The sequence below is a fragment of the Mastigoproctus giganteus genome, chromosome 6 (genome assembly GCF_048544385.1).
Source record: "Mastigoproctus giganteus isolate SK-2022 chromosome 6, ASM4854438v1, whole genome shotgun sequence".
Lineage (NCBI taxonomy): Eukaryota > Metazoa > Arthropoda > Arachnida > Uropygi > Thelyphonidae > Mastigoproctus > Mastigoproctus giganteus.
In genome coordinates this window covers 66698460-66724165 of record NC_143580.1, presented here as the reverse complement: position 1 = coordinate 66724165, position 25706 = coordinate 66698460, and the positions used below count along the sequence as shown (strand labels likewise).

Below are 25706 nucleotides of genomic sequence, written 5' to 3'. Positions count from 1 at the left end.
ATGTAAAGTACTGAATATTGGTAGTAGTAACCTCAGAGTAACCATATCAACTGTGTGGTACTACACTCAGAGTAGTGGAGAATGAAAAAGACCTGGGGGTAATTGTGCAGTCAGATATGAAGTTTTCTGAGCAGTATAAACAGGCTGTAAGAGTAGCTCACGGAGTCTTGTCAATGATATATAAGGATTTTGCTAGCAGGGATAAGGAGGTGATTGTCCCCTTGTATAAGGCAATGGTCAGGCCACACCTTGAGTACTGCATACAGGTCTGGAGGTCTCATTTTAGGATGATGTAGAGCTGCTGTAAAGAGTACAGAGAAGGGCAATGAGATTGGTGAATGAAACAAAGGGTTGCTGTTACAAAGAAAGGCTTAAGTTCTCTAAATTGTGGCAGCTGGAGACTAATCACCTGTGAGGTGATCTAATTGAGGTGTATAAGGCCTTGAATGGTTTGAGTAAGCTCAATGCTGATGGGATTCTTTCTCTTGCTCAGACCTGAGGGGACATAAATTCAAATTGAGGAATTGTTTTTAGTCAGTGGGAGGTTGATAGTTGGAACAAATTTCCATCTATTGTAGTGGAGGTCAACAACTTAAATAAGTTCAAGGCAGAACTAGACAAGCACTTGGGGTGAAATGGGAACATTTTTTTTATTTGGCTGATGCTACATAAGCTTGCATTCTTGCATCATATGCCTCTAATAATGCTAATGCTAATTGCACCTATTGGTAACTCTTGAAGGTATGCGGATTAACTACTTATAATCTTGCTGCCTCTACTCGGCCAGATATTGACTGTAGGGAGTACAAGTAGTGTGTGTGTGGTGGTGTCATTGTCAGGGTTACGTTACGTCAAGGACCTGGTTATATTCTTGGTGTGTGTATGTGTGCCATATACAAAAATTTCAATTACATCATACATGTCCTCTCGACCCTAGCTTACTACTGAATACGGCGCCTCCGTAGCCAGGTGGGAAGGAGCAGCAGTGCGTAGCACACACTTCTTGATTAGACCGGGGTTCGAGCCCGTCACCACCAAATACAGAGGATGCAGAAAGGTCAGGGAATGACTACCACATATTCCCGGAGCAATATGGCCTTAGTTGTTATGCTCCTAAAAAAAAAAAACAACAACAAAATAACACGTACTTAATTTTTTTTTTTTTTCATGTGCATACGTCTGTTTTGTACAAAAGTCCAACTTCAGTCTTGTAGATACTAAATACATGTTTTTTTTTTTTTTTTTGTTGTTGTTGTTGGCGCATCGGCTTCTATGGCCATAATGCACCTCCCAAAGTTTTTGCATTTTACTCTGATCCAAGCCCAAGGCAGGAATCGAACCCGTGACCTTTGGGTTACCAGGCAGGCACTTTACCCACCTGGCTAGCCCAGTCGGCCTAAATACATGTACAGTACAACTTACCGAGATTATAATCCCCAAGAAACTTCACCAGGGTACAGTATTGTCTACAGCATTTTACGATTTGTAACAGTAAAAAAAAATAAACAATCAATAACAAAGACCATGGCATTCACAAATTGCAACTAACTTGATATGTGCAATTAAGATATGGAGTAACAAGTTTAAGAGGCATAAAAAATAGGAATTCATCATAATGTTAAAACCCACAGAATTCCAGCTATTGGTATTATCATAAATGCAATAAGAATGAGTTTACTACCCGTTTATAATAGATTGCACTAACAGAAAAGCCCAATAAACCGGAAACTGCAAATTGCTTTATTGTTTTATGGTTGTGACCACTAGAAATGTGCTCTAGAAAAATATCACAAAGGCGTTCAAAATTTATTGTTGTAACCGAACATATGATAACAATGAAAGTGTAGTGCATTTTAATGATTTGAGTTGGTTTTTTGAAATTTGGTTTCTTTTTTTTTTTTTTTTTGAAATCTTAAAATTCTATAAAGCCACTGATTCTAGTGATTATGTTAACCGGCGCCTTCTTATTTCACTTTATGATGGGCTTACGATTGTCTTCGACCGGACCACATTAGTCCTTCCTCTTAATTAGTAGCAGCATTTGTTGTTGTTGTTATTTGGTTTTTAGGGGCATTAGCAACTAAGGCCATATTGCTCCCGGAATATGCGGTGATCATTCCCTGACCTTTCCACATCCTCCGTATTTGGTGGTGACGGGCTCGAACCCCAGTCTAATCAAGAAGCGTGTGCTACGCACTGCTGCTCCTTCCCACCTGGCTACAAAGGCGCCAAGCAGCAGCAGCATTTGTAAGCATGTTGTTCGCGTGTTTTATTATTATTATTAATAGCCATATGGTGCAAGGAAGCCTGGGGCTTATGCTGCACCTGCCAAAAAAAAAAAAAAAAAATTCCCGAGTTACCCTGAGAAAGAGAGAGAGAGAAAAGTAGAAAGGAATCACCAAGAAAGAGAAGAATGATGATATCCAGCTGAGGACCCTGGGTTTGCCAAGCCCATACTCACCAGATGTGAGCCCCTGGGATTTATTGCATCCTTTAGTTAAAAAGTGAGTTGTGTGTGCTTATTTGACATAAATTTATATAAAACTAATACAATTTCCATGATAAAAATGACCTTTTATAGAGATAAATAGCTTAGTTATACATGTATAGCGAAAATTTCAACTTCCAAGGTCTTGGAACGAATTACCAAAAAACAATGTGATATTGGGTTCACAACACGATATTTTCATGTTACGGATTAATATCGTAAAGCGGGGTACACTCTTCACGGCAGCTGGTCTTGGTACTTCGCGCGTGTGGTTCAAAACTCGATATATTTTCGATATACAGTATTGTTATTAATTTTGAGAAGTTTTGTGTTTTGTACGTGTCTACCAGTTGTACGTAAATCGTTTCTATGTAAGCAGAGGAGTGCCTATAGTAAACCTAATAGAACAAATATATCCAAACCTCCTAAACGCCTCATTCATTTCACAAATACGTGGGATTTCAGTTCCAATCTCAATGATGTGCATTTCCACTTGAAAAACTAAAACAAAAAAAAACTATTATTTTTAGGCCACCCGAATAATTAAATTCTTCTGCCGTGCTATTTGTCTTATATCTGTTAATTGCGTATATTCTATGGTCGATTTGTCTGTTTTGCTGGACGAAAAACCCCAGTCTCTGGGGGGGGGGGGAAACCTTGCACTTTCCACAAAGTGAAAAAAGCCCATTTAAGTTCCTTGCGTCATTGACGGGATTCAAACCCGAGCCTTTTCCACCCGGTGTTGAGAGGACGGTGACAATACCACTGTGCTACCGGACAGACTCATTTCCACTTTCAGTCTGCCAAGCCCCACTTACTTTTTCTAACAGAGTCCCAATTCTCAGTTGCTTCAACCACTTCATCTCAGTTGTTATAATTACTCGCTATATGATTCCTTGTGTTTCAAAGGTAGTACTTGTGCATATATGTGCTCTGCTATGCCCCACAGAGACTTAGAAATTTCTAATCTCTTCTTTTCAATTTTCCCTAACTTTTTTTTTTTTTTTTGGCTGAATGTACATAAGCTCATACGCTTGCTTTCTTGCATCACATGCCTCTGTTACTATTATTGTTACCACATACTGTGAAATTTATCTGTTGACTCTATTGTTCTCCGATCTCCACTAATCACTGGAAACTCTCCGCCTTCCTTTCGTTGAAATTTGAGAAATTTCGTTCAAATTTTTCTTCAGTCCGACTTTCCTAAAAAAAAAAAAAAAAATTTCTATATTAGGGTTACCCGTAAATGATTACATTAACCTGTATTCGTGTCTGTAAATTGCGTGTGTTCTCTGGTCGATTTGCCTGTTTTGCTGGACGAAAAAACCTCAGTTTCTGAGGGAAAAAACCTTGCTATCTACGCCTGAGACCGACTAACTCAGCCACGGAGTGAAAAAACCCACTAAAGTTCCTCGCGTTATCGACGCCGACTTTCCTAAAAGTGAGGTAATTTTCCTTGGTCATTTTAATGGTCACAACCCTAGCTGGCTTCCGTTTTCAGTTATATAGAATAATCTGTTTCAGATGCTGAGGATTTTGCAATTACTAATGATCTGATACAGATTGTTCCTTTAACTTCTAGAATATCTGATAATCCCAACTACACAGCCAACATTTCTCATCATTTTCTCATGAACAACCCTTCTAAGTACACTGTCGAGGTGAGCGGGCCCCCTAGGCACCTCAGATCACAACTTCGTGATAGTCTTTTCTCCAGTGGACCCTTTCATGACGAGCTGCGAGCTTCTATTCTTCTTTTCCTGGGTTGAATTACCCAGGGATGTTCCTATGGTATGCGGCGCTGGGAACTTAATTGAATTTTGGTGCTCGCCTTTAAAATTTTCTTCATATGTGTTTGTAAGTTTCAGGTTTTCAGGCGCCCTTTGAACATTGGCGTCCGGGTGCAGTGTACCCCTTGCACCCCCGGGAGACTCTCCCCTGGGATCACCTTCTGATTTCAATGTTTGCCCAGCTCATGTCAGTGAAATTATTGTAGAGATGAAATCCTTTATTCCACACACCACGTTAAAACCTTGTCCTTTATCCTAACCTTGGGTTTTCCAAAAATGTGCTAAGGCTATTCAAAAAAAGAATGTTGAATATCACAATTGGCTTCCATTTAAATCCCCAGGTTTTTTTTCTGCCTGAAAAAAGGGTGCAAATGATGATATTACTGGCTTGTGTTACCCATCTATGGACAAATTCAACTGAAACAAACAAATACAATTCAAACTGAAGCAGTTGCTGTTCACATTTCCAAGGTTTTTGGTCGTGTTCGGCATAAAGGTCTTTTAATAAGCTCCCATCTTATGGATTTACAGCTGTTTTTTTTTTTTTTTTTTTTTTGTAATTTGTATGCAGTTTCCCCTCTGTAGAACGCTATCCTACAGCATCATCCAAAAAAAAAAAAAAAAAAGAAAACCATTCCATTTCACCCACCCATTTGCTCCAAACGTTTGTCCACATCTTCCTTGAATTTATTTAAGCTATCAACTTCCACAGTAACAGATAAAAGTTTGTTCCAGCGATCAACTACTCGCTGGCTAAAGGCAAACTTTCGCACATCTATTCTACAACTGTCTTCCCTCAATTTGAATCCATGACTTCTCAGTTTCTTAATCTGAGCAAGTGGAAGAATCCATCGGCACTCAGCTTGCTCATCCCATTCAAGGCTTATACACCTCTATCAGATCGCCTCGCAGGTGCCTACTCTCCAGTACACTGCAATTTGCAGAACTTAAGCTTTCTTGTTAAGAGTATCCCTTTGTTCTCCTCACCAATCTTGTTGCCCTTCTTTGTACTTGTTCTAGCAACTCTACATCCTTACTAATATGAGGCCTCCAGACCTGTACACAGTATTCTAGGTGTGGCGTGGCCATTGCCTTGTATAACGGTTTCTCACCTCCCTGTCCCTGCTTGCAAAATTCCTATATATCATTCACAAAACTCCATGACCTGCCCTGGCCGCCCGTCTGCACTGCTCAGCGAACTTCATATTTGACTGCACAATTATCCCCAGGTCATTTTTACTTTCCACTTCCCTGAGTGTAGTATCACACAATTGGTACGTTTCTCTTTGGTTATTGCTACCCATATTCAGTATTTTGCATTTGTCAATGTTAAACTCCAGTTGCCAGTTTTCAGTCCATTTGCTTAACTTATCTAGATCCAGTTAGAGCAGCATACTGTCTTTAACAACCCTGCCAACCTTTGTATCATCTGCAAACTTAGACATTAAGCCTGTACCTCCATCAATATCATTGATAAATGATATTGATAGAGGTAAATCTTCCAACCCTACATTTTAATTATGCGGTTGGCCCAGATTTCTTTTCATGCCCAACAACCCCCACGGAAATAAAGCTCAATTGGTAGAGGACTAAATTGAAACTGAAGATATCCAACAACTGCCTGCTCGAGTAGCACAGTTGTATTGTCACCGTGCTCCACACACCAGGTGGAAAAGGCCTATGTTCGAGTCCCCTCGATGACGCGAGGAACTTTATTGGGCGTTTTTCACTCCGTGGCTGAGTTAGATGTCAGACATAGATGGCAAGGTTTTTCTTCCCGAGAAACTGGGGATTTTTTTCTTCCTGCAAAACGGGAAAACTAGAGGCACAAAAGACATTGGTAGATGTAATCAAATACTGGTGGCCCTAATATAATAATATGTATATACAGTGTGCTGCCACTTTATTAGGTGCACCTACCTAGGAGCGTGTTGAGCCTCCTTTAGCCTTCAAAACAGCCTGAATTCGTCTAGGCATGGAACGAACAAGATGCTGAAAACGTTGTTCAGGAATGGAGTACCATGCAGACACGAATGTGTCACGCAGTTCCTTGAGATTCGATGGAGGTTTAGGTCTGCAGCAAACAGCCCCTTCCAGCTCATCCCAAAGATGTTCAATAGGATACAGATCCAGGGACTGAGCGGGCTACCAGCAAAGAAAGTCATTATCATGTTCCTGGAACAATTCCATAGTGATTCGGGCTTTGTGCACCAGAGCATTATCCTGCTGGAAGTAACCATCTGACTGAGGACAAACTGTCAACATGAAAGGATGCACTTGGTCACAACCATGTTTAGGTAGGGTATGGCATTCAGATCTGCCATATCGTACAATTGGCAGATCTGACTGGAACCACCTGCTCTATCACTGCCCTCTTTATGCTGACCTACGAAAATCCCTACAAGACCGTATAAACACCTTCTCACCTGGCAACGAAAAACATCTAGTAGAATCTCCCTCACACCTTGGAATTCTACAACAATTTGCTTCTGATTTATTTGCTAGAAGAAAACTTCTGTTGGACAATCCCGCTTCAGCTTCACCTCCTACGGTGCCTCCAGCACCTTCAATAATGTCGACCTCAACAGTGAGTGGTGTCTTGCAAAGATAAAATATTGTCACCTTGAATAGCTCCTAGAATATCACATAGATCCAGTTTTTTGTTTGTTTTTTTTTACTTTTATTCCCTCGGGCCTGGGTAACCCGAAGATTGCTGGCACCCACTGGAATTGCACTACCTCCAGTGGGTGCGGGATTTGTCCAATCTTAGATAATTCGCTTTTAGTTTTTATTATTATTTTTTTTTTCTATTTTAGAGAAAAAAGAAGAAAGTCTGGGCAACTGTGGGTTTTCTTTCTTTTTTTTTATCTAATTTATTTTATTTATCTTTTTATTTTATTTTATTTTATTTTTACAATCATTACTTATTTATTTTTTTTCTTCTTACTTTTATTTATAATTATTTTTGTTATTTTATTTATTTTTTATTTTATATAATTTTACTTCACCTTCATTTTATTTATTTTTTTTATTAGTGATTTCTTTTTTTTTTACTTTGTATCTATATATATTTTATTATTTTATTTTATTAGTAATTTCTTTTTCTTTACTTTGTATCTATATATATATTTTTTATTATTTAATTTAATTTTATTTTACTTCTTTTTTTCTTTTTTTTTAATATTGTTTTATTTTATTTTTATTTACTTTTTTATTTTTTTCTACTCTTATCTATAAATTTTTATCTTAGTTTATTTTATTTTACTTTTTTTTTAACTAACTTATTTATTTTATTAAATTATGATTTTATGTATTTATTTTTTCTCAATGCTGGTACCCTAAGTTTGGGTAGCTGTGGGTTCGGGATTTGCTGACACCCACGGGTATAGCATTATCTCCGGAGGGTGCGGGACTTCGCCCTCTTCAGGGCAGACAAAGATTGTGATGGTCTATCTCCACTTGGCTAAGGACATAACTAGTTGTGGCCCACCTCCTCGTAGTGTAGACGGGCACGCTTTGCAGGAGATCGCCTGCCCGTTGGCAAAGAGGCCAGAAACAACTAAACAACAGGTCACTGTTGAAAAAAAGCCATGAATTGGGGTTGAATTTGAAAGTGTCTGCAATTCTGCCCAGACACGATAGTAGGGAGTATATGATGAGAGTCTTCTCGATCAATTCGACCCTGGAAAGATTGTGCAAGGGGTAGAATTCTTTTCAGCATGGTCCGTACTTGTTAACAGGAGAGACTGCTTCTACAGGGATGGGATACACTTAAATAGAAAGGGTGCAAGAATGTTTGCTGATGCTATCGAGGCAGTGTTAGGTGGGTCGGAAAACTGCTAGATTGGGGGGATGCAAGGACTAATAGATTAACAGTAGCCACTGGCAGAGGTGAAAGTGATTCTTGCACTGCTTCTATTGGAATGAGCAGCAGCCTGGAAAACAAGATGTAGGGTACTACAAAGACTGCTAGGAGCCATTCCGTTACAAGTAAACACATGGGTTGTGTTAGGGTAGCCATGAATAGGAACAGGCGCAGGTATACTTGCATGTACACCAATGCTAGGAGTTTGGTAAATAAATGTGATGAATTTGAAGTTCTGGTCAAGGCATAAAAGGCAGATATTGTTGGGATACCAGAGATGTGGTGTCACACAGATATAAGCAGTGCAGAACTTGAATTTGGGGGGTACAATGTGTACAGGAAGGACAGACAAGATAGGAAGGGAGAAGGGGTTATACTATTAGTTAATTAACACATAAAATCCAAGGAAGTGCAGCCAGTTGACATCGCTGGACAGTACAGTGACGAGTCAGTTTGGTGTGACATAAGCATTGGGAAATCAAAATTGGGAGTAGGAGTGTGTTATAGACTTAATGGCTCTAATGAGTATAATAAGAAACTGTACAGGGAAATAGAGTGGGCCAGTAAATCAGAGAGTCTTATAATGGGGGATTTTAATTTCCCAGATACTGACTGGAATTTGTGGATTGGTCACTCACACACTAGCACTTTTGTGGATTTGTTGGATGATTGTTTTCTACATCTGCATGTTTGGGAGGTAACTAGAAGGAGTGATACTCTTGATCTGATTATCAGTAGTGATTCTTAATGCATTAAGAATCTGCAGATAAAGGAACCATTAGGTGGCAGTGATCACAGTGTGCTGAAGTGGGATTTACTCAAAGAAGTAACTACCATCAGGGTAAAAGGAAAGCTTTTTTACTTTCGTAAAGGTGACTTTACGAAAATACTTTAAATACTGTACTTTCGTACAGTATTTAAATTCTGTACGGTGGGATCAACTGATGATATTACCAACAGCCAATTCAAAATGGGAAGCATTCAAAGAATTTATCTTGGAAGCTACTAGGCTCTACATACCAACTAAGAAATATTGTTCAAGGTTTAGGCCTAAATGGATGTCAGATGAACTAATGAGACATGTGGCAGAGAAGAAAAATGCATGGGATACATACAAATTAATGGGTTACGTGAAGCCTATGATAGATATAAACTGGCCTGTAACCAAGTCACAAAGGAGATTAGGCAGGCAAAGGCAGATTATGAGAAATCCTTGGCAAAGGATACAAACAAAAACAACAAAGGATTCTTTACCTATGTAAACTCTAGAAGGAAAGGGATGAATCAGATTGGTCCACTGGATATTGATGGTTCAACTGTTGATGATCCTGCTCAGGTGGCTAACAAACTAAATGAGTATTTTGCATCTGCATTCACCCATGAGTAGTTATTCAGGGAGGGGAATGCCAGAGGTGAGTTAAACTCTGGCAGTGAGCTCTATGATTTTGTAATAACTGAGAGGAAAGTGGAGGAGAAATTGTTGAAGATAAACGTAAAGAAGGCACCCGTGGTGGACGGGATCTATCCAGTTATATCAAAGGAGGCAGCAAAGGAAGTAAGCAAACCCTTGGCCATAATTATGAGAGCTTTTTTGGACTCAGGGGAGGTACCCATTGACGGGAGATGTGCAAATGTGACCCCAATTCACAAAGGAGGATCAGAAGGCAACACAAGTAATTATAGACCTGTTAGTTTAACTTCTGTTCCATGAAAATTAATGGAGGCACTGGTTAAAGAAACACTGCAGGATCATCTAGACGAGACTTCAGTTATAGCTCGGACACAGCATGGTTTTGTTAAGGGAAAGTATTGCCTGACCAATTTGATTGGATACTATGATCTGGTCACAAAGGAAATGGATGCAGGGAATAATTTTAATATCATATATTTGGATCTTAGAAAGGCTTTTGATACTGTTGCACATGGAAGACTGCTGCACAAATTGGTGCTATTGATAAAGGGATGGTTGAGTGGGAGAAGACAGAGAGTGGTAATCAATGGACACTGCTCCACCTGGACTAATGTTATTAGTGGAGTTCCTCAGGGTTCAATATTGTGTCCATTGTTGTTTTCTGTATTTATAAATGATATTGATGATGGTATATCAAGCTTAATGTCCAAGTTTGCAGACGATACGAAGGTTGGCAGGGTTGTAAAGGACACTAATGATAGTAGGCTGCTGCAACAGGATCTAGAAAAGTTGAGGAGATGGGCAGAGAGGTGACAAATGAAGTTTAACATTGACAAATGTAAAATACTAGATATGGGAAGCAGCAATCCCAGAGTGACGTATCAACTCTGTGGTACTACACTGACAGTTGTAGAGAACGAAAAAGACCTGGGTGTAATTGTGCAGGCAGATATGAAGTTTTCTGAGCAGTGCATACGATCTGCAAGAGTAGCTCATGGTGTCTTGTCAATAATATACAGGAATTTTTCTAGCAGGGATAAGGAGGTGATTATCCCCTTATATAAGGCAATGGTCAGGCCACACCTTGAGTACTCTATACAGGTCTGGAGGCCTCATTTTAAGAAGGATTAGCGAATGGAACAAAGGGTTGCTCTTATGAAGAAAGGCTTAAATTTTGCAAAATTAGAGTGGCTGGAGACTAGGCAACTGCGAGGTGATCTGATAGAGGTGTATAAAGACTTGAATGGCTTGAGCAAGCTCAATGCTGATGGAACTCTTCCTCTTGCTCAGAATAATCATTTGAGGGGGCATAAATTCAAATTGAGGAAAGACAGATGTAGGATAGATGTGCGGAAGTTTGCTTTTAGCCAGGGTGTGGTTTGTTCGTGGAACAGACTTCCATCCTTTGTTGTGGAAGTTGATAGCCTAAATAAATTTAAGGCTGAGCTGGACAGGTATACTTGAAATAACGGAGGGGTGAAATGGGAGCGTGTTTTTTTTTTTTTTTTTTTTGGCTGATGCTGCATAAGCTTGCTTTCTTGCATCATATGCCTCTACTAATGCTAAACACCACAATATATAATACACGCAAGCTTAACACTACACGTTTCTGGCAGCTGTACAGTTTTGTATCATCACAGAGTAATATGGCGGAAATGAACTTATGTTCCTGGAGCAGCTGTACAGAAGAAACTGTGCATGTCTACATGGGCAGCATAATAATGCCCAATATATTGTAAATAGTGTTCAAAGTACGATGTCTTTATTAATGTGTTGAGAATAAAGTCAAGAATATATGAATATCTTTAATATTCATATATTCTTAAATATTAATATAAATATATATATGAATATAAATATAAATATGAATATCTTTTTTAATACATTGTAAATACTGTCAAAAGGATAAATAATCAATCTGACACTGATTCTGTTGTTGGCTCTTGGGGATGAGCTCGAATCTCGATGTGGGCCCTTTTCCCTCAAGGCTATTATCCACCAGTCAATGTAAAATCCCTAGCATTGCTGCTGTGAAGGGTGTATTGTTTATACCACTTTTGTATACCATAAAGATTATATACATGTATATATATTTCTTGTTGCTATATGTCGGGGCGTTCCTAGGGTTTGTGGCGCCCGGGTGCCAATCGCAATTTGGCAACCGTTTAAAATATTTTTCATATGTGTATGTAAATTTCAGGTTTTCAGGGCTCCCCTTGAACGTTGACGTCTGGGTGCAGTGCACTCCTTTCACCTTCGGGACGGTCTGTCCCCTGCCTATGTGTTTAAATAAAGCTTCATATTTTCCATTTACAAAAGGTATAAGTCTTTACAACTGCGCAATAGATACTAGAGAGGTCAAACCTGTCGCTACTGTATTTTTGAAATCGAACTGTCTATTTCCGGAACAATACTGTAGTGTCGGAAACAATCCTACACTTTTGATTTAATTAGTAGTAACAAATCCCTGAGACTTCAACCAAAGAGCTCTCCAAGGAATAATCCCAGTGAATGTCCTACGGCTGCTTCAGAACCAGCAATGCAGGAGAGGTGATTCGAAACTTATTTGCCATACCCTGTACACCGCTGATCTCCTAGTTAATGATAACACCCTAGTAGCAACATTTGGTGATGACACAGCAGAACTTGTAACCAATGAAAATCCAATAATTGCAACAGAAAGGTTACAAGAGCAGCTTAACTAGACACAAGCTTGGCAAAAAAAAAAATGGGGCATGAAAAACAATGAGACGAAATCTACTCATATTACATTCACAATGAGACAGGAAACATGCCCACCATTGAAATTAAACGGCCACGCTATACCGTAAGCAGACGATGCTAAGTATCTTGGCATCCATCTAGTCAGACGCTTAAATTGGAGAAAGCACATTTGGACAAAGAGGAAAGAACTTTGGCTAAAGGCTTGCAAGTTGTATTGGCTGCTTGGAAGGGATTCCAAGTTAACATTGGCAAACAAGCTACATATATACAAAGTCATATGAAACCCGTATTGACCTATGGCATCCAGCTTTGGGGTACTGCCAGCACCTCAAACATAGAAATACTACAACGCTTTTAATCAAAGATGCTGAGAACCATTACCAACTCTCCTTGGTATGTCACCAATAAAATGATACATAGAGACCTGAACATGCCAACGGTAAAAGAAGAAATACGCAATTACAGTGAGAAATACCAACAGCGACTAGAAGTGCATCGAAATTACCTGGAGATGAACCTTTTGGATAACAGCTAAGTTCCCAGAAGATTAAAACGCCAACATTCAATGGACTTAGTGTAGTGATTAATGTTTTAATTAAACTAATCTATTCAGTGTGAATGCAGTCGCCAGTGATTAAGTAAACCGAATAGAAGTGGCGTCGCTGGACATCTCTTTCATTCAAGACAATCCTACTTTTTTTTGGCTGATGCTGCATAACTCATACACTTGCTTTCTTGCATCACATGCTACTACTGATATTTGTCATACGTCAGATTTACTTAATGTTCGTTATCTCGAACATATTGTAAATGAGCATTATAGTAAAAAAAAAAAAAATGCTTCTCATGAATTAGCTGGTGGTCTTTATTAGGGAACGCATGTCGCAGTGTGTACAATGTATCTTGTCTAGGTGAAATAGCCATACGGTGTAGTAGCAAAACTTCAATTAAAAAAAAAAAATAATAATAATAGCAGCTATTATGTTTATTTTTAACCCCCTATTGTTTCTTGTTCTTCGACCGCTTTTATTCCATGGAGTACAGTCCTATAAGATTGCAGGGGTATTTCAACATGGTAGTAAAATCAAATTAAAATACGGGCGCGTTATTTAATTTCGATCATGGAGAGACTTTCTGCTATCACTGATAAGAAGCCAATAATTTTCAAAATAGCTATCCTGGTAATGCTCTAATTTTAAATGTATGGCAGATTCACTGTTCTGCTGATTTATATACATGTAGACATGTGTTTGATCTGATGTAGGGCATAATAGGAGAGTTGGAACATCGTTCATGAACTGCCCTACACAATGCGCAGCACATTCACATCTTATGTAGATTCTGAATTTTAGTTTAACTCTTCCATGAAATATAGTGATGATTAATACGACTAGTTCTGTAAAATATCCAGAGAATACAGTGTTATGTTTCTATAGTGTTTCTTGTTCTTGCTACTATGAAAGAAGAGTCACCGGGAAGCGGACTTCCGGTAATTTTCCCTGCCACGAAAGAGGCCACAACTTCGCATCTGCCCTCGTGGGTAGCACAGTTGGTAGAATCGCTGTCCTCCCCGCACCGGGTTGAAAAGACCTGAAATTGAGTCCGTCGATGATGCGAGGAATTTTTATGGGCCTTTTTCAGAACGCGGATGAGTTATTCGGTCGCAGGCGAGCGTTCTTTGTTCAACAAATAGAAAATCGACCAGAGAACACATGCAGTTTAGAGAGCCTGTGCGGTAGCACAGCGGTATCACCACCGTCCTCCACACACTGGGCGGAAAAGGCCCGGGTTCGAATCCCGTCGATAACACGAGGAACTTTAATGGTGTTTTTTGACTTCGTGGCTGAATTAGTGAGTCTCAGGCGTAGATAGCATGCCCCCCCCCACAAACTGGGATTTCTTCGTCCTGCAAAACAGGCAAATCGACCAGTGAAAACATGCAATTTACAGATACAATACATATACGAATATATATATATATGTAGGAAATTACGGGTGGCCCTAATATAATGATTTGAATATACTTATAGACAGTATAAGGCTCATAGACTTACAAACAGTATAAAGAGCCTTAGTCGCTGATGCTCCTAAAACCTTACTGCAAGAACAATAAGTACGCATCTCACAGAATCTCAAACCTAAGATCTATACGATCAATGATTGTATTCTTTGTCATAATTTTACTCTCCTCAGACCTACTGTCGTGCCGTAGAATAAATATAAATAATTACGAGGTAATAGATAAAAAACTAAAGGCAAAAATATTTCCTTTTAGTTTTAAAGACGTATGCTCAAAGCTTCGCATAGAACTGTTAAAACCTTTAATTGCCAATCCAACACCTTGTTCATCTCATAGAAGACATTTATAAATTTAAACTTAAAATCAGATACCCTAATCGTCAACAAGATCAATCCATACTCAATCTAATGTTTCAAAATAAGTTGATGTACTTAATAAATATAAGTAATTACACAGTGCCTGAAATCCTAAAAATTTCCATGTAAAAGTTAGATTTAAAGACTCGTAACGTTTTGGACTAATAGAATGTAATTATAAAAATTTAGTCATCAATATTAGTGATGAACTGTTCATCTAGATTCTAAAAAATTGCATTTGCAAATAATCAGATAAGTGTGCCCAAATCAGGGGCCCAGTATCATTATAGGAAAATTAGAAATACGAGGAAATCTGGAATTAAAAATAAAAAAAAAAAAAAAATCCTGGAATTAAATGAAGAGAGAAAATCGCGCACTTTGCAATAATTTAACCCCAGGGGCTCATATCTAGTGAGTATGGGCTTGGCACACCCAGGGTTCTGAGCTGGATATAATCATTCTTCCTCTTATTGGTGATTCTCTCTCTCTCTCTCTTAGGGTAACCAAGGAATATATATATATATATATATATATATATATATATATATATATATATATATATATATATATATATATATATATATATATATATTTTTTTTTTGCTTGTGCAACAAAAGCCTCAGGCTTTCTTGCACCATTGGCTAATAATAATAATAATAATAATAATAATAAACTAGTGCCAGCAATAGTCCCGCATCAATGCTTGTGCCAACGCTTACTGTAGGTACAAAGATGAAGAAGAATATACGATTAAAGTTTAATGAATGTGCACTGTGAAACACAGTGGCAGCAGGAGTTAACGTCAGTGGTTGGGAATCAAGCCAGGAACCAAGACCAGGGCAGGAGCAGTAACAGGAACCAAACATAGAGCATGCAGCAGTGGCGTAGCTACCATGTAGGCAGGCAAGGCAATTGCCTCTGGGCCTTTTAGGGGCCCGGCGTCTTTGGCTGTCTTCTGTTTTTGCAATTTTCATTAATTAAGTAGGGGCCCGAACATGTTCTTTGCCTCTGGGCCCGAAAAAGGGTGGCTACCCTATTGGCATGCAGCTCTCTTTTGCGATGGAAAGTCCGCTGGGCGAAGTCTTGGAGAAGCAGATGGTCCTTCTATAGAGTTTAAAATATATATTACAACTTAGGCTGAACTGTGGATAATGGTTTTACCGAAACTACCATTCCACCAGGTTCGCCATTGTGGAACTTCCCCTCCTTCCTGGACATTTGGTTTGTCATGATTGTTAAAGAGAATGGGCAGTGCCCTTCGTTAATTTTGGAGGGAGTGGGGGTACGGAATGTGTGGTTTCGGCATTGGAGCTCGTTTGATTATTTGATATACTTTGTCCCAAATATAAGAATATCGTAAATCAAAATATAACAGTATAAACTCGTTTATTTATTTCTTAATTAAGGAATTTCTCTCTGATTACTATACATGGTTCTCGATATTTATTTTACACAAAATTTAGTTGTGTTTACTTAATTGCAAGCTACGCAGCATAATGTTATATATTGTAATTTTACGTTACATATATGCGTTCGAAACAGTCCTGTTAATGCAAAGAATGTACATATATTTAAATTTCCGTACCTTAAGAAATTTCCGTTTTCTCCCGGTTCGTATCATACGATTTGTGACATCCTTCTTCCCGGATAGTCGGCATCTTGGGTGCAGGTGGACATGGACGAATTTTAGCGAAATAATTTTCTTTGTTGTTTGCCATTGTTCAGTGGTCTGTTAAGTGTTAATTTCTGGTTCGCGCTGAGCACAGGTATATCTCAACTTTGAACTACGTAAATATACAACTTTAAAATATCCCGAACTAAAATCAAGGTACGTAAGTTTCACAGTTGCAATACACAAGTTCGTATCTAATAGCCGTTTGTACATTGATAAACACCTGACTGCTGAGAAGTTACTACTCCTATGCTTTTTTTTTTTTCACTTGAAAAGAAATGCTAAATTTGATTATTATGTTTACTATTCGTTAAGGTATTGGAAGTTTATTACTTGGTTTTAATCAATCGCAGTAGTACCAAAGAAAATGCCGTATAACATGGTAGATTGCTTGCTTACCAGGTTAACTTAGAGAATTATGTACATTTTTAGTTGAGAACTACTAAATAAATGGTAATAAATTTAATGATGAATAATACAACGGAAAACGATGTAGTTATGCAGTTAAAAATGTTACACTAGCAGCAACAAATGTCTTCCATTTATTATTATTTTTTTCTTGAGAATGTTTTGTATTATAGTGTTGAAACATTCATTGTAGAAGTATGAGGAACACAGTGTTTTCTCCCACTCAAAAAAAAAATTAAGTGCAAACAGCATATGTCCATGTGTCCAGTTTCTCTTCCACAAGAAAACTTTCAGTAATTCTGTGAATTCTCTCCTATTGTACAATAGTATATAAGGAGGGAATTCACAAACAAGTACTTTTGACATTATTTCAACCATAGGCCTCAGCTTTTTTCAAACTAGTTAGAATTAACAAAATATTTCAAATCAGGTTGTTCTTGCTGTCAAAAACCACCCTGTTCATAAAGCTTTAACTCCCAGTATCTTTCAAGTAAGTTTTTTTAAAAATTTTTCCTTCCATTTGGTTTTTCAATTAAAAATGAGGAAACTTTCCATTGAAAAGAAATGCAACAATCCTGAAGCACTTGCTTTATTTTGCACACTTTCCAACAAACTATGCTATCTTCGGTAAAGGCTTCTTGCTTTTTCTGCAGTAGTTAATTGTGGAGAATTCATGACTATTTAGTATTAAATTGTTGGCAGGCACACACCAAAACTCATAGGCATGTGGAGCTAATATTGACCAATTATGCAGAGAAACCATTTAAATTTTTTCTTTGAAAGATATGAGTTACATTTGGGAGGAAAGAGTGGCTGAAGAGTACAGAAGTGCTTAAAAAAATTCTCAAAATGATCCTTACTTGACTATCGATTGGTTGTATCCTGAAGTCTGTAAAATAACAATACCCTCCCTCCCTCCCATCAGATGGGAGAGCACATACTGTAAACTCTGACACTTTGAAATACTTTATATTCCAGCACATTTACAAAAAAAAAAAAAAAAATCAACATTTTGCAATGTGGAAATATTAAGAAAGCAATCTGCCACTTGTATCAGCGAAGTTGTAAAGAAGTTTTTGATGTGAGCTGCTGTGTGGTATATGAAATGAATTTTCAGAGTTTTAATAGCTTATTGCTATTTCCTGAAAGTAATGCAATACTAGTTTACTCATTACAAAGGGAAGCTTGTTCTGTTTTGAGAATTAAGACCATTTCATTATCCATGCAGTTTAAATCCTGCTGCCCACAAAACAGATGAAAGGATAGGATAGTCGTATATGTTTAGAAATCTAATTAATTTCAGTTGTTTGTGCTTAATATTTATTGAAATATGGTCCTTTAAGACTGCTCAACCACTAGGCATGCCTCTCTCAAATCCAGCAACCTTTTAATCTCTGAGAGTGCTGGATTTTAAAGAGTTTACTGTATATAAATTATATATGGAAACAAAAATAACAAGGAGTGGATATGACTGCAATACAGAACATAATCCCTTATGATGAATTAGGAAGGTAGGATAATTTTTTTTTTGTTTTGTATGTGGCACCAGTGGTCACCCACAAAAGCACATTTAGTATCATCGTGATGATAGAAACTATGCAGAAGCCAGATGAGTGAAGTTGTGTGTGGTGTAATGTGAATTTTACATTCGAGTGTTGTTCATTTGGCTGCTTAGTAGTTACTGGGAAGCTCGATTATCAAGGAAAGAACTCCCCCCATCTGCCATTGGCTTAGGGAGCTTCACCAGTACAGTAGGAAGGTAGAATGAGTAAAATGACAAAAATTAAAGAAAAACTCACAATGAAATAAGGAATATTTTGCAGGTACATATGAAAGCTAATATCAGTATCACCTTCTCTGTAAAGTTTGATGGTTTCACCATGTATAGAAAATGTATTAATATTAGTAGTGGCAAATGATGCAAGAATGCTATATAAATGCATCAGCCTAAAAAAAAGTTCACCCATCTGTATCCTCCAAGAATTTGTGTAGTTCTCCCTTGAATTTATTCGACCCATCCACTTCCACAACAACAGATGGAAGCCTGTTTCAACAATTAACCACCCACTGGCTGAAGGCAAACTTCTGCACATCTATCCTGCAAACATCCTTCCTCAACTTGAATTTATGCCTTCTCATGTGTGTGTAGTCTAAGCAAGTGGAAGAATGCCATTAACATTTAGCTTACTCAATCCAGTCAAGGCTTTAAACATCTCAATCAGATCTTTCCGCAAGTGCCTGGTCTCGAGACACTGCAGTTTGCAGAACTGAAGCCTTTTCTAGGTGAGAGCACCCTTTTGTTCCCTTCACCAATCTGGTTGCCTTAAACTGCACCAGTTCCAATAGATCCACATCCTTCCTAAAGTGAGGCCTCCATGCCTGTATACAGTACTCAAGGTGCAGCCTAACCATGGCCTTATACAAAGGGATAATCCCTTAATTTCTGCTGCCAAATTTTCTGTATATCATTGACAAAACCCCATGAGCTGTCCTGGCAGTATGTCTGCACTGCTCAGAGAATTTCATATCTGACTGCACAATAACCCCAGATATTTTTCATTTTCTGTTACCCATGTGCAGTACCTTGCATTTTTCAGTGTTTAACTTCAACTGCCATTTCTCAGCCCTTTGACCCACTGTATTTGGCATACCAACCTGAGCTAGCTGAATATTAGCACCAAACAAGTTAGTTAATGTATGCAGTGTTTCATTTCAGGCATGTTAACAAATAGTAATAATTCACGATTTTCAAGCAAAAAGCAACAACTTTTATACGTGAACCGAGAACATTTAATTTCTTTTTTTTGTGACCACTTTGCCCATTCATTCCTTAACCCAGTGTATGGCAGCAATCATAATATCCAGTGCTTCAGTTATAATTTATGGTATGTAGATAGCCTATGCGATATGTGTTTAAAAAAAAGAAATAATATTGCCAGATTTCTGTTGGTCTGATTTGCAAGAAATTTGGGATGGCATGACAAGACTTTATAAAAGGCCCAAATGTAATGTTTGATAATGTTTTAATTTTTTATTTTTTTTTTATTTTGTACATGCCATGCACTGTTTTGGCTGTTGCTAGGTTAAAAGAGGAGATTAAGCATTTGGGGTAATATTCCTTATCTTATTTATGTGCTGAAAGGGGAGATGGATGCCTTCCTGTGAAAGCAGATGAATATTTGATAGACTTTTGCTACTATCTAGAAAGAGGTTCTAAAAAGGAAAGAGATTTCAATGGTTTTTTTTTTTTTTTTTTTTGATTTGGTAGTTGTTGGCGCATCGGCTTCTGTGGCCATAATGCACCTCCCAAGGTTTTTGCAGTACTTTGATCCAAGCCCGAGGCGGGAATCGAACCCGCGACCTTTGGGTTGCCAGGCAGGTACTTTACCCACTCGGCTAGCCCGGTCGGCTGATTTCAATGGATTCAATTGATGCATGCAATTGAAAAAAAAATGATTTTGAGGTTTATGTGTACACAGTGCCTGTCTGTTTAAATTGTAATTAGACTGGTAAGACAGTGGCAGACTTTTGACAAGTCTGTTTAAAGAAGATTAGAAGTAGAGATTGGTACAATTTGTACAAAAATGTCAAAATGTGTTTGTTTTATGGTGGTCTCTGGGGTTTCACCCATTAGCCACTGTAGCATCTGTATGAGGCATGTGCCAATGCCTGCAAGGGTAAATGTTGGTGTGGAGTGGCGTGTTTGTTCTGTTGAGTGTTGTTTGCCGGCTGCTGGCTTCTTTGCAGGCATGGAGCATCGAACAAATTTGTTCACTGACTCCTGCCTCCTGTCCATAGCCACAAGTGCGTGCACCAGGGTGTACACAGTGCACTGACAGTATGCCCAGGAAGAGGTTCCTCCAGAGAGGAGCCTTCCCCTGGGCTTCCAAAAAAAAAAAAAAAAAGAGCTTAAAGGAGCGTGGGTTACAGAAAGGAGGAGTGAGGAGATACAGTTGAGGCATTCCCGCAAAGAATGTGTACATATATGTATGCAGTGCTGTAGTCGTAAAATCAGCAGAAGGTATACACTGAATGTTACAAAAAGCAGAGTATACTGAGCATATTAATCAAATTCCAGAGGGTATACAGTATATACACCGTATTTCAGTCTTTCAAAAACCAGAAGGTATACACTATTCACCTTAAAAAATCCAGAGGGTATATGGCATATACCTATGTATATCCTCCACTACAGCCCTGTATGTATGTATACCCTGTCTATGGTGGCTCTCAGACTAACATCCATCTCAACCTAGTGACAGTGTGATGAAATACAGAAACTCTGTAAAAAGGGCCTGGCATGTGGTTAATGAATATATATGCAGTGTTCTGTAGTATGTGTTGTGAGTATCAGGCCTCTTTGCCACCAGGGAGCAGCCATCACCTGAACAACTGTTGGCAAAGAGGCCTGATACTGTCTTTTATTACATCCACTGGGGGTAATGCAAAACCGGTGGATACTTTGACTCCATACTCAGGTTGAATACCAGTCCTGAATACTGCAGCATCTTAGCACCATCTTATATTTAAATATATGGGATGCTGCTCTACTATCTAGTGCAAAAAAAGTACTGCAGATGCATCCATTGGAGGTAGTGCAATACCAATGGATGCCCTGTCTTCCATAGGATGCCCAACCTATGGAAGAAAAAACTAACTACAACTAGTGGTATTTACATGTATAGTGGTTATAAAATAAGTTTCCCTATTGAGGAGACCCTAGTGTCAAAACAGTTAAGAGTTAGTGCTGTGAAAATCAGTGGGTATATCATTTAGTGTATGGGGAAGCGATTTGTAGAGGGAAAAAAATTAGTTCAAATTTCTGCCACCAGGGGAAAATTGGCACTGTAAACATGAGATGGAGTACTTAACTTAGGATTAGATTTTAATATCAGAACTTAGATCTGTACAGTTATTGTTCGGTGTATTTTCATTCACTTGAGATGGCATTCTGAAAACGGAGAACTGCGTGTGACTGTTTCGCGTAGCGTCTCATTGGGGATGTTGGCTACATGCTGCTTAATGCTTACTTTCAAATCAGCAAGCGTCTGTATTCCGCCACGGTAAACTCTGTCTTTCAAGTATCCCCATATCTAGAAATCACAGGGATTGAGATCTGCTGATCGGGCTGACCAGAACTGCAGAAAGTCTCTAGAAATGATGCGATCATTTCCGAATGTTGAAAAAAAGTTGGGAATTAGGGTGAAATTTTAAAGTGTCTGCAATCCAGCCCAGACACGAAAGGAGTATATGATGAGAGCCTTGTCAATCAATTTGGCCCTGGAGAGATTGTACAAGGCTCATGGGGTAGAATTTTTCTCAGCATGGTCTGTGCTTGTTAACAGGAGAGAATGCTTCTACAGAGGTGGGATACACTTAAATAGAAAGGGTGCAAGAATATTTGCTGATGCTATCGAGGCAATGTTAGGTGGGTCGGAAAACTGCTAGCTTGGGGGAATTCACAGATTAATAGATTAACAGTAGCTGCAGGCAGAGGTGGAAGTGATTCTTGCACTGCTTCTATTGGAATAAGCAGCAGCCCAGAAAGCAAGTTGCAGGGGATTTCAGGAACTGGTGGGAGTCATAAAACGGGTAAATACATGGACTGTGTTAGAGTAACTAAGAGTAAGGACAGGTGCACATATACTTGCGTGTACACCAGTGCTAGGAGTATAGTAAATAAATTTGATGAATTTGAAGTGCTGGTCAAGGCATAAAAGGCAGATATTGTTGGGATACCAGAGATGTGGTGTCACACAGATATAAGGAATGCAGAATTGGAATTTGGGGAGTACAATGTTTACAGAAAAGATACACAGGACAGGAAGGGAGGAGGGGTTACGCTGTTAGTTAAAAAAAAAAAAAAAAAAAAAATCTAAGGAAGTGCATCCGGTTGACATAGATAGAAAGTGCAATGTTGAGTCAATTTGGTGTAACATAAGCACTGGAAAAGCAAAAATGAGTGTAGGAGTTTGTTATAGGCCTAATGACTCTGATGAGTACAATGAACAGTTATACAGAGAAATAGTGGGCCAGTTAATCAGAGTGTGTTATAATGGGAAATTTTAACTTCCAGATATTGACTGGAACTTGTGGGTTGGTCACTTGCACACTAGCAAGGCTTTTGTGGATTTATTGGATGATTGTTTTTACCTTTGTTTTCTGCAGCAGCATGTTAGAGAGTCAACCAGAGGGAGTAAAGACTCTTGATCTGATTATCAGCAGTGATTATTCATGCATTAAGAATTTGCAGAGAAAGGAACACTAGATGGCAGTGATCACAGTTTATTGATGTGGGAATTTTCTTAAAGATGTAACTACCACCAGGGATAAAGGGAAGGGTTTTTGCTTTCTTAAAGGTGACTGCAGTGGTCTCAGAGATTTTTTAAATTCTATACAGTGGGACCAACTGATGATGTTACCAACTGCAAATTCTAAATGGGAAACATTCAAGGAAGTAATCTTGGAAACTACTAGGCTTTTTGTCCAATTAAGAAATACTGTTCTAGGTTTAGGCTGAAATGGATGTCAGATGGACTAATGAGACTCATGGAAGGGAAGAAAAATGCATGGGATGCATATAAAAATAATCAAGTCACAAAGGACACTAGGCAAGTGAAGGCAGATTATGAGAAATCTTTGGCAAAGGATACAAAGAAAAAGAGCAAAGATTTCTTTACTTTTATAAACTAAAAGGAAGAGAATGAATCAGATTTGTCCACTTGATATCAATGGGTTGACTGTAGATTGTTATTCTAGATAGCTGCTAAAGAAGGGCTTAAGTTCTGCAAGTTGCAGCTTCTGGAGAGTAGGCACCGGTGAGGTGATCTGATTAAGGTGTATAAGGCCTTGAATGGATTGAGCAGAATCAGTGCTGGTGGGATTCTTCCTCTTGCTCAGATTACAAACCTAAGGGGGCATAAACTGAAATTAAGGAAAGGCAGTTGTTGAATAAATGTGCAGAAATTTACCTTTAGCCAGCGGGTAGTTGATCGCTGGAACAAACTTTTATCTGTTGTGGAAGTTGATAGCTTAAATAAATTCAGGGAAGAAGTGGACAAACTTTTGGAGCAAATGGATGGGTGAAATGGGAAAAGTTTTTTTTTTTTTTTTTTTTTTGGCTGATGCTGTAGAATAGCGTTTCTCAAACAGTGTTCCGTGAGATGCGAACAAGTGTTTCGCAAAAAATCGTAATTAATAATGAATAAAATAAATAAATTTTGCATATTTGTAGCGTACACCACTTTTGTATCATTATAATATTTAACATAATATTTTTTTCGGTTATTAAATGTCCTGGGATAGACTAATAATCAAATAGACCACGGAACACTTTAGTTTGGCAGGCTTTGCATAGAGAAGTATGCGTAGCCATAATGACACCTACAAAAAAAGTAGATGTGGTGATCTATTATGGTATGCCATTCGTATGTGATTTAGCCTGGAGTAAACAGGTTGAAGTGAGGAGGAAGCGATCCAATATCATAACTAAACTCATTTTCTTGTATAAATTTTTTTTTTTGATAATTATTAGTATTTTGAAATACAGTATTGTTATTAAAATATGTGACCGTGGATTTGTGGTTGAAAAAAGGAAGTTTAAAATGAGAAGCAAAGTACTTCTACTAGTGCAACTGTGGTCGATGAAAACGAACACAATATTGTCACATTTCAGAGTGAGGATGAACAATCGCAGTCTTTTGTTCCCCAAAAATCCAAAGTGAAAAAACAGGAACCAACTAATAAAAGATCAAAACCAAAGTATAATGACAGTTATTTGAATTTCGGCTTTACGTGTGTTGGAAATAAAGATGCTCCCGATGCACAGTGCATCGTATGTAATAAAATATTAGCAAATAGTTCTTTGGCTCCCACTAAACTTGTTTTGTAAGTGTTCCGTGAATATGTCATGAGATGAAAAGTGTTCTGTGAATATACTGTGAGATGAAAAGTGTCCTGTGACTAAAAAGTTTGGGAAATGCTGCTGTAGAAGCTTGCTTTCTTGCATCATATGCCTCTACTAATGCTAAACTGAATGAGTATTTTGAATCTATATTCACACGTGATGAATTTGTTAGAGAAGTGGTTGCCAGAAGTTTATCAAACTCTACCATGAGAGTTATAACAAAATATAAATGATTTTGTAATAACTCTGGGGTGGATGGAATCTATTCAGTTATATTAAGGGAGGCAGCAAAGGAAGTAAGGAAACCCAACATGAGCAAATACCGACCTATTAGCTTAATAATTCTATTCCAGGGAAAATAATGGAATCACTGGTTAAAGAAGTAATGCACTGCCATCTAGACAAGGCTGCAGTTATTTCCGACCTATCATGGGTTTGTTAAGGGAACTCTTCTGTGACAAATTTTATTGGATAACATCAATTGATGCAATTTTTGTTACTGGTCAGACAGTAAGCCTAATTGAAGTGATTAGTGTGCAAAATGACCCCCAGATTATAGTTTGGGCTGGAATATGGGACGGTCAAATAATTGGTCCTTATTTCTTTGACAGCAATTTTACTGGTGAAATGTACTTACTTTTCTGGATGATTCTCCTTTACAATTACAACAAAGGATCATCATGTTCTGCCAACAAGGTTGAGCACCACCGCATTATTGATTTGTTGTTCCAAATTTTTCCCGAACAGGTGGACAGGATGATGAGGCCCACCCAGGTCACCAGACCTCACACCCTCCTTTTTTTCCCTTCAGGATAATTTGAAGTTTGCTGTTTACCATAACCACCTTAGAAACATTGATGAATTAAAGGACAGTGTCATTGTAATGCCTTCAAATTACAAAAGACATTGATATGTGTCAAGGTATCGTTCACTCAAAGAATTCAAAAGTGCTTGCAAGTTGGAGCTGGTCATTTTGGATATCTGTTAAAATAAAAGTAATTTACTCTGTGATGCATGACTTTTGACTCACCTTGTACATACCATAGTGAAGCTCATCATCCTCAAT

The 25706-nt window shown here is 38.2% G+C and overlaps 1 protein-coding gene across 1 annotated transcript in view; it reads left to right on the top strand.

Moving 5' to 3' along the window:
- The first annotated feature begins 16302 nt into the window (after nucleotides 1–16302).
- Nucleotides 16303–25706, top strand: part of stau (double-stranded RNA-binding protein Staufen) — a 260623-nt gene continuing 251219 nt past the window's right edge. Inside the window, exon 1 of the mRNA XM_090376023.1 lies at nucleotides 16303–16482. The gene's annotated coding sequence lies outside the window, so the exon portion shown is untranslated. The remainder of the gene's footprint in view (nucleotides 16483–25706) is intronic.